General features: G+C 46.1%; 1 protein-coding gene across 4 annotated transcripts in view; it reads right to left on the bottom strand.

Annotated features, from left to right (window-relative positions):
• Positions 1-12,007, bottom strand: part of TTBK1 (tau tubulin kinase 1) — a 303,323-nt gene that overhangs the window by 104,639 nt on the left and 186,677 nt on the right. The gene's annotated exons all lie outside the window — the stretch shown is intronic.

Here is a 12,007-nt window from a genome sequence, read left to right as displayed (position 1 = left end):
CACCCTCAGGGCCCCCCTCCCGCCGGGCTCTGGTGTGAGGAAGGGGTTAAACTTACCTCTTTCTCCAGCGCCGGGCGGGGAGCTCTCCTCCTCCTCTCCGCCTCTGATCCTCCCTTTCGGCTGAATACGCACGCGCGGCAAGAGCTGCGCGCGCATTCAGCCGGTCTCATAGGAAAGCATTTACAACCTTACCCCTTTACAATGCTTTCCTATGGACGCTTGCGTGCTCTCACTGTGATTTTCACAGTGAGAATCACGCAAGCACCTCTAGCGGCTGTCAGTGAGACAGCCACTAGAGGATTTGGAGGCTGGATTAACCCATTTATAAACATAGCAGTTTCTCTGAAACTGCTATGTTTATAAAAAAAAGGGTTAATCCTAGAGGGACCTCGCACCCAGACCACTTCATTAAGCTGAAGTGGTCTGGGAGCCTAGAGTGGTCCTTTAATTAACTTTGTTTATGCAGCCCTAGTCACACCTCCCTGCATGTGACTTGCACAGCCTTCCTAAACACTTCCTGTAACGTGAGATCTAATTTTTACACTTATTTTATTGCACATTCTGTTTAGTTTAGAAATTCTTATCTCCTGCTTTGTTAATAGCTTGCTAGACCCAGTAGAAGCCTCCTATGTGTGTTTAAAGTTCAAATTACAGCGTTAGAGATAAACACTTCTAAAACAAGTAAATATCTGATTGAAAAAGAAACCATTTTTTTCATGCAGGCTGTGTGTGCCAGTCACAGCCAGGGGAGGTGTGGCTAGGGCTGCATAAACAGAAACAAAAGTGATTTAACTCCTAAATGGCAGAGGATTAAGCAGTGAGACTGCAGGGACATGATCTATACACCAAAACTGCTTCATTAAACTAAATTTGTTTTGATGTTTATACTGTCCGTTTAAGTAAGAGCTTGGGGTAGGGTAGGTGAATGGCTGTTGGGAGACGATGGGTAGGTGCACGGCTAAGGGAGTGGCTAGGGCAGTTCACTGCTCCAAGAAGTGTTTACGGAGGTGCTTGGAGCCTAGGTACTCGCATTTCTGCAAAGAAAGCTTAAGTAGGTACTTGAGCGGTGGGAATGGTTAGATTGCAGGGAGGGGCTACATGGTGCATGGCTGCACGGAGGAACAAGGAAGGTTAAGGAGGCACAGCTGCTGCTATGTGAGGGGGTTAAATAGGAAGCTGACTATTACAAGACAGCACAGAAGGAGGCTGGCTGCACTCATGACATGAATGAGGTTAGAAGGTGACTGGCTGTTCTTATTGCAGGGTGGGGATGGGATTTAGGCTGGCTGTTCTCAATAGACAGGAGGGAGAAGGAGGCTTTTCTGGCAGGGAGGTATGGGAAGGGGGCAGTTTTTCTGGTATGAATGAGGAGGAAATGAGGTAGTTTTTCTGGTATCAAGGAGGCTGGATGTTATTCTGTTAGGGAGGAGGAGAGAAGGAGGCTGTGGTTCTGGCAGGGAGGAGAAGGGAAGGAGGCTGTGGTTCTGGCAGGGAGGAGGAGGATGGAGGCTGGATGTTATTCTGGTAGGGAGGAGAAGGGAAGGAGGCTGTGGTTCTGGCAGGGAGGAGGAGGATGGAGGCTGGATGTTATTCTGTTAGGGAGGAGGAGAGAAGGAGGCTGTGGTTCTGGCAGGGAGGAGGAGGATGGAGGCTGGATGTTATTCTGGCAGGGAGGAGAAGGGAAGGAGGCTGTGGTTCTGGCAGGGAGGAGGAGGATGGAGGCTGGATGTTATTCTGGCAGGGAGGAGAAGGGAAGGAGGCTGTGGTTCTGGCAGGGAGGAGGAGGATGGAGGCTGGATGTTATTCTGGCAGGGAGGAGAAGGGAAGGAGGCTGTGGTTCTGGCAGGGAGGAGGAGGATGGAGGCTGGATGTTATTCTGGCAGAGAGGAGAAGGGAAGGAGGCTGTGGTTCTGGCAGGGAGGAGGAGGATGGAGGCTGGATGTTATTCTGGCAGGGAGGAGAAGGGAAGGAGGCTGTGGTTCTGGCAGGGAGGAGGAGAGATGGAGGCTGGATGTTATTCTGGCAGGGAGGAGAAGTGAAGGAGGCTGTGGTTCTGGTAGGGAGGAGGAGGATGGAGGCTGGATGTTCTTCTGGCAGGGAGGAGAAGTGAAGGAGGCTGTGGTTCTGGCAGGGAGGAGGAGGATGGAGGCTGGATGTTATTCTGGCAGGGAGGAGAAGGGAAGGAGGCTGTGGTTCTGGCAGGGAGGAGGAGGATGGAGGCTGGATGTTATTCTGGCAGGGAGGAGAAGGGAAGGAGGCTGTGGTTCTGGCAGGGAGGAGGAGGATGGAGGCTGGATGTTATTCTGTTAGGGAGGAGGAGAGAAGGAGGCTGTGGTTCTGGCAGGGAGGAGGAGGATGGAGGCTGGATGTTATTCTGGCAGGGAGGAGAAGGGAAGGAGGCTGTGGTTCTGGCAGGGAGGAGGAGAGATGGAGGCTGTTTTTCTGGTAGGGAGAGGGAAGGAGGCTAATATTCTGGTAGGGAGGAGGTAGGAAGGAGGCTGTTTTTTTGGCAGGGAGATGGAAGGAAAATGTATATAGATGGCAGAGGAGTATAGCTGATAATCTACAGAAACAAACACAAAGCAATAGTGTGATACTGTAAATAAACATAAGAACTGCGCAAATTAGGGATCGATATAGATTTTTTAGAGCCGATACCGATAATCTGTCAACTTTCAGACCGATAGCCGATAACTTGCCGATATTCTGTACATTTACCATTTGGAAAAAAATAAACAATTTCTAAAGGTAAATGCACCAAATATACATGCCACGTGTAGTGGTTGCAGTGCGTTTAGACAGGGGAGCTGTGTGTGTGTGTGTAGTGTGTGTATATAATGCAGAGTGTGTGTTTGTGTTTGTGTAGTGTGTGTGCGCATTAAATACACACACACTACACAAACACACTCTGCATTATATACACACACACTACACAAACACACTCTGCATTATATATGTGGCGGAAACCGCCTCGCCACGGGACATTGGAGGGGCCTGGCTGCTTGCCTCCTACCTGCTGACTATGGCCCCTGGAAAATTGGTACGTTTGAACTATATTTGGGCATGTTTTAGTTTATATTGCTGCTGGCCCTTTTAGAATCATCCGTGGACATATTGGGACGTTTGGGAATAATGTCCCTTTAAGACTTTGTAACATATCACAGTAATACTGTCTTAAATATTATGTAGGTATTTATGTGTTCGGTTAAACTGGGGATATGTAGAAATGTGTGTTTTATGTGTTAAATGTATCAGTATGTAATTTTATGTCTTTTACTGTCTTTTTGTCTGCCATGTGGGTAATTGAGTTTTGCCTCTGTCCTTCGAGATAATTAGATTCCTTCCCCAATTATCTCCAGGCCAGAGGGGAGGGATTGTGAGGCATTGTGGGCAGGGCCGGCCTTAGGGGTGTGCGAGCTGTGCGGCCGCACAGGGCGCCATGTTGCAGGGGGCGCCCTGAGGCCGCATAGCTCACACGGCATGTCTGTTAGCCGCAATGCTAACAAGACATTTGCCTTGGGCGGCATTTTCCAGGGGGCGGCAAAAAAAGCCGCCCCCAAATGCCCAAGGCAAATGTCTTGTTAGCCTTGCGGCTAACAGACATGCCGGGCTGCTGGGCGGTCGGGCGGCGCTGGCAGGCGGCTGGCGAGGGAGCACTTCCTCTGAGCTGTATGCTCAGCTCCCTCGCGCGCCGCAGAGTGAGGCTGGGAGGGAGCCGGAATATGACGTCATATTCCGGCTCCCAGCCTCACTCTGCGGCGCGCGAGGGAGCTGAGCATACAGCTCAGAGAAAGTGCTCCCTCGCCAGCCGCCCGCCAGCGCCGCCCAGCAGCCACTGGACCACCAGGGAGGAAGAGACCCCCCCCAGCATTCCCAAAGGTAAGGAGGCTGGGGGGGGTGTCTAAATAAATTTAAAAAAATTTGTTAATGTGGGTGAGTGTGTGTCTGTTAGTGTGTGTGTGTATGGTAGTGTGTGTCTGTGTCTGTTAGTGTGTGTGTATATGTTAGTGTGTGTCTGTGTATGTTAGTGTGTGTGTGAGTGTGTTTGTCTGTTAGTGAGTGTGTGTGTCTGACTGTGTGTGTGTGGCTGTCTGCCTGTGTGTGTGACTGTTTGCCTATGTGTGTGTGTGTGACTGTCTGCCAGTGTGTGTGTCTGTCTGTCTGTCTGTGTGTGACTGTGTGTGTGTGGCTGTCTGACAGTGTGTGTTTGAATGTTTATCTGTGTGTGTGTGACTGTGTGTGTGTGTGTGGCTGTTTGCCTCTGTGTGTTTGGCTGTCTGCCTGTGTGTTTGTGTGTGGCTGTGTGTGTGGCTGTCTGCCTGTGTGTGTGTGGCTGTCTGCCTGTGTGTGTGTGTTTGTGTGTGACTGCCTATGTGTGACTGTCTGGGCAGACTAGATGGGCCGAATGGTTCTTATCTGCCGTCACGTTCTATGTCTGTGTGTGTGTTTGTGTGTGGCTGTCTGTGTATGACTGCCTGAGTGTGTTTGTGTGTGTGTGTGTGTATGGCTGTCTGCCTGTGTGTGTGTGACAGGGTGTGTGGGAAGGGGTAAGGAGTGGGGGACTGGGGAACGGGAAGGGGTGCGCTGTGAAGATTTTTTGCACAGGGCGCCCAAATGCCTAAGGCCGGCCCTGATTGTGGGAGGTAACCGGTCTGAGCTGGAAAGTCATGCTAAAAGGGGTTCTAAAAGATACTATTACTAACTTTTGAACCCCTGGTCTGATTCATGCCATTTTTTAATATGTTGTTCCCCTGAATGGATTGATTGTGGATATGTATTTTTATGTGAATGTGATGTATGGTTTTGAAGTTATAAATATTGGGTAAAAAGTATATTTTAAACTGTATGAATAATGGGATTATGTGTCACACTAAGGGGAGGGGATGTGTGGGTTGCACCCGTGATGCTATTGGTTATTTTCAACCTCCCCCTGGGTGTGGCCTGTATGTGTACTCTTGTAATAAAAGCCAGGCTGGATGTGCCAGTCCAGAGTTCCTGTTTTACCCTCAAAGTGAAGTGTCGTCTCATTATTGGGGGAGGATTTATTGCATGCTGTTCCAGTTTGACTGCTAGGATTGAAAACCTATTCGTATGGTTCCTATTCAACTGTCTACAGCATTCAGAGGCTTGAGAGGATTTATATGCTTCTCAGATTCGGTGATTGTGGTGTCTGCCAGAGTGCTTGGAGTCCTCAGGAAGCGCTAGGAGCATCCTTTAACGGAGGTACCCAGTCGGGGTGCCAGGCGATCCGTTACAATATACACACACTACACAAACACACTCTGCATTATATACACACAGTACACAAACACACTCTGCATTATATACACACACTACACAAACACACTCTGCATTATATACACACACACTACACAAACATACTCTGCATTATATACACACACTACACAAACACACTCTGCATTATATACACACACTACACAAACACACTGCATTATATACACACACTACTCAAACACACTATGCATTATATACACACAGTACACAAACACTCTGCATTATATACACACACTACACAAACACACTCTGCATTATATACACACACTACACAAACACACTCTGCATTATATACACACACACTACACAAACACACTCTGCATTATATACACACAGTACACAAACACACTCTGCATTATATACACACACTACACAAACACACTCTGCATTATATACACACACTACACAAACACACTCTGCATTATATACACACACTACACAAACACACACTCTGCATTATATACACACACTACACAAACACACTCTGCATTATATACACACACTACACAAACACACTCTGCATTATATACACACACTACACAAACACACTGCATTATATACACACACTACTCAAACACACTCTGCATTATATACACACACTACACAAACACACTCTGCATTATATACACACACTACACAAACACACACTCTGCATTATATACACACACTACACAAACACTCTCTGCATTATATACACACACTACACAAACACACTCTGCATTATATACACACACTACACAAACACACTGCATTATATACACACACTACTCAAACACACTCTGCATTATATACACACACTACACAAACACACTCTGCATTATATACACACACTACACAAACACACTCTGCATTATATACACACACTACGCAAACACACACTCTGCATTATATAGAGTGTGTGTTTGTATAGTATGTGTTTCTGAAGAGATGTAATTTGTGTAAAATGGGGGGCATTTTTTATTTTAATTTTTAATATTTATATGTTTTATATATATATATATATATATTTGTCCCCCCCTCCCTGCTTGTTACCTGGCCAGGGAGGGGGGATATGTTAATCTCTGGTGATCCAGTGGCATTGGCTGAGCAGTGGGGGGGCCGGCAGCAAGCTGTGACTTACCTTCCCAGCAGCTCCTCCAACTCTCCAGTGTAAATCTGACATCTGATTTGACATGGGAGCTGAAGGAGCTGCTGGGAAGGTAAGTCACAGCTTGCTGCCGGCCCCCCCAAGACCGCCGTGCTTGTGATGAGCCCGGCGGTCCTGTTATGTATGATCGGCAATATCGGTATCTTTATTGGCCGATACCGATATTGCCGAAAATACAGAATATCAGTCGATAATATCGGTAAAACTGATAATCGGTCGATCCCTAGCGCAAATCTAAGTGGAACTCACAAGATGCAGAAAGTAAAATTGCCTTAGGGTGCTTCCCCTTGGATATATGGGGGTATTTCCAGAACACCCTCTCAGCTGGTTGATGGTATCGCCACAATATGGAAGTCCGGACTCAGGAAATGGTTAAGAAATCTGCTTTATTTAGTAAGTATAAAAAGTAAAAAAAATCATCACGTAATATATTTATTGCAGTGCCCGTGTGGCAAGCAATATGTTGGTAAAACAAAAAGAAAATTAAAAGTACGGATCTTAGAAGACTTTGGAACCATCAGAAGGAAGGTCACCAACCATACAGTCCCTGCACATTGTAACTCCTCTTCATATTTTAGTTGGAATCAATTCTCTTTTTTTTGGAATAGAACAAGTTCCACCGCATTGGAGAGGGGGAAATAGAGGAGATAGACTCACACAACGTGAGACTTTTTGGATCCACCAATTGGGCTCTTTGGAGCCAGGTGGTCTTAATGCAGATGTAGATATAGTGTGCTTCCTTTAGATATATATATTTTTTTATATAGAGGTGAATTCGCCAGTTAGACAACAGTTATGGCCGGATATCCCTCTCCAAGAATACATCTTTTTGGGTTATTAGGATTGTATATAGTTTTTATTTTTTACTGTCCTTATGGTTTATTGCCTCCATTTTTAGATGGGACATCTATCATGCAAGCACTTTGTACTATTGAATAAATGGCTGATTAATACGTTTCTCTAATATTTAATACACCAACATAACCATATAGAGGAGGGATCTAAGTTTTGTAAATATATGCTTTTCATGTATCTATTGGTTTGTATATTCCACATGAGTTGGATAAATATGAGGCAGCACTGCCTTCCAATATAAGGTATTACAACACAATATAGAAGTCATAAACATTTGGATTCTCAATCAAAATTTAGATTTCCATATCTATAATCATAATTTCTAATTTTCCATTATAAATTGTTACATTCGAAGTCCAATTTATTCAACTAATTGGTGTTGTTTACCTATATACTGGATAAGTGCAGCCTCATTGAATGTTTGTGTCCCATCTGGATTTCCTTCTATCTTTTTAACCCCTTAAGGACTGAGTCAAATGTACACGTTGTGATCAAAACAAAACGTAAACAAAACCTGGCATTTGTGCTATGTGTCTGTTCAGGCGTAATTCACCTCTTCCATATTATGTGCACCCACACTTATTATATATCATTTTATTCACGGGAAACAGTTCTACATGACTTTCTAACTGTGAATAGAGAAAGGATTGGGGGCACACCCGAGACCTGCATTTTGCATGAAAGGTGCTCCCGCAGTGACCAAACTTCCTATATGAGAAAATAAACAAAGTACTAAAATGCCTATCTAAGAATAAATATTGTGTTATATTTTTTGTAGTCTGAGTGCGCCGCAACTATTTATTTTCTCATTTATGAACTTTGGTCACTGTGACGAGACCAATCTCGCCACTGTGCATTGGAGGAACCTGGTTGCCCGCCTGGTGCCTTTAGACTATGGCCCCATGTTGAAACGCTTGATTTTCCCCTGCAAAGACATGAAAGCCGGGTCATTCGGTACTTGCCCTGTTTGAGCGGTGATACCCCAGATAGCTATGCCATGGAGCCCATTCGTATAATGAAAGACTATGGGAAAGACTTTGGCTCCATGGCAATTGAACTGTATGTGTGTGTGGTCTGAGTGCCATTCAGTAATAATGTGCGCTCAGACCTAAGCTATCTGGGGATATGTTGTATGTCTGTATTTTATGTAATAAATGTAACCTCGTGTATTTTATTGTATTTTACTGTCTTTTTACTGCCATGTGCTTAATGGAGTTTTGCCTCTGTCCTTGGAGATAATTGGATTACTTCCCAATTATCTCCAGGATAGAAGACTCTGTGGAACTGGTTTGGGGCAGAAAAGCCATGCTTCATTTGGTCACAAAGGACTACAATCTATCTTTTGAACCACTGGACCAATTTGTATGATTTTGACGTATGTTTGTATTTGGAGTATGCTGATTCTGAAAATGTAAATTTATGTGAATGTGATGCATACTTTTAAAGTTATGAATAATGTGGAAAAACTGTATTTCTCTGTCTGTGATAATTACATTACCCATTGTGTAAGGTAATTGTATCACAGGCAGAGGGGAGGATTTTGTGTGGGAGTGTCTGAGTGTATTGTACGTGTTTATTGGTTGTTTTCCAAAACCCTGTGGGTGGTACTAATGTGTATATAAGAACAATAAACCCACAGCTCTGTCTGTTCACTGCTTGACCCTCAACACGGAGCTTTGTCTCGTTCTTAGGGGGATTTACTGTATGCTGTTCCAGTTTAACTGCTAGGAGTGTAGACCTATTTGTATGGTTTTTCCTATTCGGCTGTTTACAGCATTCATATGGTTCTGGTTCAGCTGTTTACGGCATTCATATGCTTCTCCGGTTCGGTGGATTGGTGTCTACAGTAGCTGTGCCTGTGTCTCTGGAAGGGAAGATCTACTAAACAGCTGTTAACCCCTTTTATGCCTGGGGGTGCCGTTAGAGTCACTGCGGCAGCACCTTTCATGCAAAATGCAGGTCTCGGGTGTGCCCCAAATCCTTTCTCTGTACACATTATATTTGGAATCCAGACCAGATTCCTTTGGGGTTAAGCCATGATGGCATACCATTTGCAATAGTAGACACCCCTAGGTATTGTAAATGGGGTATGTCCAGTCTCTTTTAGTAGCCACTTGGTCACAAACACTGGCCAAAGTTAGTGTTAATATTTGAAAATGCAAAAAACTAATTTTAACGCCAATTTTGTGACTGTGACTAAGTGGCTACTAAAAAAGACTGAACATACCCCATTTGCAATACCTTGGGTTGTCTACTATTGCAAATGGTGTGCCATCATGGGGGTAATTCTCACTCCTGGGCTACCATACGCTCTCAAAGGCAACATAGCCAACCTGGCAAATTTCGATGTGAAAAAACTGAAACTTATATTTGACGCTGTAACTTTTGAAAACACCATAAAACCTGTACATGGGGGGTACTGTTATACTCGGGAGACTTCACGATCACATGGCCCAGAGGGGCCGAAGAGGAAGGAGGGGGACTCCCTGGGCTCCCAGGTAAGTCCCCATACAGTGTAAGTACAAAGGACGCAGAGGACGTTCTATGCCGCCCTCCGGCGTTTAGAGATGGTTCCTTAAGGACGGCATAGAACGTCCTGCGTCCTTAAGGGGTTAAGTACATTATATGCTGGATATACTTTGGATATGTACTATAATTTACCCCTTTTTTGAGCCCTGTAGGCGCCCTTACTTTGAACCAATGACTTATTCAGGTCTGCATCAGTATGGTATAGTTATTGTGTATTACCGAAGGTGGAACGCAAAATGGCTGCATTTGGAACGCATAAGTCACCAGGAAGTACAAACCGGAAGTGACGTCACACGGATCTGATACCCGCGAAAATCAATTGAGGAATCCCTTGAAACAGCTGGACAGGGAGGACAAGCCCCTGGACCACCAATAGGAAGAAAAGACAGCCACATATAAGGAAGGACTGGGGAGGGAAGGGTTATGCTGCTATTTTGATATTTTTATTTATTTGGTTTTATTATTGAGTCCCTGAAGAAGTCTATTTGTTAGACAAAACATGTTGGACCATATTAGTTTTTTTTTTTACTTTTTATGCTTACTAAATAAAGCAGATTTCTTAACCATTTCCTGAGTCCTGACTTCCATATTGTGGCGATACCATCAACCAGCTGAGAGGGTGTTCTGGAAATACCCCCATATATCCAAGGGGAGGCACCCGAAGGCGATCTTACTTTCTGCATCTTGTGAGCTCCACTTATATTTGCGCAGTTCTTATGTTTATTTACAGTATCACACTATTGCTTTGTGTTTTGTTTCTGTAGATTATCAGCTATACTCCTCTGCCATCTATATACATTTTCCATTTTGTATGGGATAAAGTCTGGAATATCCCGAGAGGAAGCTGCTCTCATTACTACGATAAGTGATTGTTTTTGTACAATTGTCTTATAGAGGAGAGGGTTTTACACATTCTGTTGCCTTTCTGTCACATAGGGAGAGGGAAGGAGGCGGTTATCCTGGCAGGGAGGAGGAAGGAAGGAGGCGGTTATTCTGGCAGGGAGGAGGAAGGAAGGAGGCGGTTATTCTGGCAGGGAGGAGGAAGGAAGGAGGCGGTTATTCTGGCAGGGAGGAGGAAGGAAGGAGGCGGTTATCCTGGCAGGGAGGAGGAAGGAAGGAGGCTGTTATTCTGGCAGGGAGGAGGAAGGAAGGAGGCGGTTATCCTGGCAGGGAGGAGGAAGGAAGGAGGCGGTTATTCTGGCAGGGAGGAGGAAGGAAGGAGGCTGTTATTCTGGCAGGGAGGAGGAAGGAAGGAAGCGGTTATTCTGGCAGGGAGGAGGAAGGAAGGAGGCGGTTATCCTGGCAGGGAGGAGGAAGGAAGGAGGCTGTTATTCTGGCAGGGAGGAGGAAGGAAGGAGGCGGTTATCCTGGCAGGGAGGAGGAAGGAAGGAGGCTGTTATTCTGGCAGGGAGGAAGGAAGGAGGCGGTTATTCTGGCAGGGAGGAGGAAGGAAGGAGGCGGTTATTCTGGCAGGGAGGAGGAAGGAAGGAGGCGGTTATTCTGGCAGGGAGGAGGAAGGAAGGAGGCGGTTATTCTGGCAGGGAGGAGGAAGGAAGGAGGCGGTTATTCTGGCAGGGAGGAGGAAGGAAGGAAGCGGTTATTCTGGCAGGGAGGAGGAAGGAAGGAGGCGGTTATTCTGGCAGGGAGGAGGAAGGAAGGAAGCGGTTATTCTGGCAGGGAGGAGGAAGGAAGGAGGCGGTTATTCTGGCAGGGAGGAGGAAGGAAGGAGGCTGTTATTCTGGCAGGAAGGAGGCTGTTATTCTGGCAGGGAGGAGGAAGGAAGGAGGCTGTTATTCTGGCAGGGAGGAGGAAGGAAGGAGGCGGTTATTCTGGCAGGGAGGAGGAAGGAAGGAGGCGGTTATTCTGGCAGGGAGGAGGAAGGAAGGAGGCTGTTATTCTGGCAGGGAGGAGGAAGGAAGGAGGCGGTTATTCTGGCAGGGAGGAGGAAGGAAGGAGGCTGTTATTCTGGCAGGGAGGAGGAAGGAGGCGGTTATTCTGGCAGGGAGGAGGAAGGAAGGAGGCGGTTATTCTGGCAGGGAGGAGGAAGGAAGGAGGCGGTTATCCTGGCAGGGAGGAGGAAGGAAGGAGGCTGTTATTCTGGCAGGGAGGAGGAAGGAAGGAGGCGGTTATTCTGGCAGGGAGGAGGAAGGAAGGAGGCGGTTATTCTGGCAGGGAGGAGGA

The sequence above is a fragment of the Pelobates fuscus genome, chromosome 2, assembly GCF_036172605.1.
Source record: "Pelobates fuscus isolate aPelFus1 chromosome 2, aPelFus1.pri, whole genome shotgun sequence".
Lineage (NCBI taxonomy): Eukaryota > Metazoa > Chordata > Amphibia > Anura > Pelobatidae > Pelobates > Pelobates fuscus.
The sequence above is the reverse complement of the archived record's forward strand: the minus strand, read 5'-3'. Positions and strand labels throughout refer to the sequence as shown.